The sequence below is a fragment of the Carlito syrichta genome, unplaced genomic scaffold (assembly GCF_000164805.1).
Source record: "Carlito syrichta isolate Samal-C Ts95f unplaced genomic scaffold, Tarsius_syrichta-2.0.1 Scaffold135894, whole genome shotgun sequence".
NCBI classification, from domain to species: Eukaryota; Metazoa; Chordata; class Mammalia; order Primates; family Tarsiidae; genus Carlito; species Carlito syrichta.
In genome coordinates, this window is record NW_007079990.1 from 52,146 (window position 1) to 52,888 (window position 743).

A 743-nucleotide genomic window follows, 5' to 3' on the forward strand; every position below is an offset into this window, starting at 1 on the left:
TCGGCCCCCTCGACGAGGGAGAGAGGCGAACAGCGCGGAGTGTCCGGGGGCCGGGGAGTCTCGGGGCCCGTGGCCGACCCGGGAATGCGTGGTAGGGTGGGCCGAGGGAAATCGGGCGGCGCCTCAGGGGGCGTGAGGGCCGGGCCGGGGGCGGCGGCGGCGGTAAAGCCCCACCGTGAGGAGCCGCCGGGGCGGGGCCGCGTCAGGGGTCCCCCGGCGTTGCGCGAGCGGCTCTCGGGCTGGGTGGGCGCTGGGGCCCTGGGGCTGCTGGAAAGGCTCCCCTAGTTTCCGAGGAGACGGCTCTTTCTAGAACTTTCTTTGGACGGGGCCTCGAGGAGCTCGGTCTGCGTGCGCGCTCGGCCCCTCTCCCGCCCTCTAGGAGTCGCTCTTGTGGGCCTGTGCGAGGCGCCCCAGGCCTCCCGCCCACCGGAGGCAGAAGCGGCGGTGGGTCGGCAGGCGCTGGGGCCCCGGGGGAGGCCGGGGGCAGGGGCAGCGTCGACAGGAGGCACGGGTGGGGGCCCCGCGGGCCTGGGGGCCTGGGCTGGCGGGGCGGTGGGCGTGGGGCGCTCCCTGGGAGGACGCCCTCCTGTTTGAGCGGGGGGCGGGGATCGTCGGGGAAGGTGAGCGGGCGGCAAGTGACTTATCCCCGCCGACGGAAATGCGCGCAGCCTGCGCGGCTGCTGGCGGAGTGACCCTGCCCACCGGAGCCCCGGTCGGGCCGGCACCTCGGCTCCCGAAGCGGC

The 743-nt window shown here is 76.3% G+C and overlaps 1 protein-coding gene across 1 annotated transcript in view; it reads left to right on the plus strand.

Moving 5' to 3' along the window:
- The first annotated feature begins 11 nt into the window (after positions 1-11).
- BCAP31 (B-cell receptor associated protein 31) overlaps positions 12-743 on the plus strand; it is a 29,033-nt gene continuing 28,301 nt past the window's right edge. The window contains exon 1 of the mRNA XM_008049640.2: positions 12-25. The gene's annotated coding sequence lies outside the window, so the exon portion shown is untranslated. The remainder of the gene's footprint in view (positions 26-743) is intronic.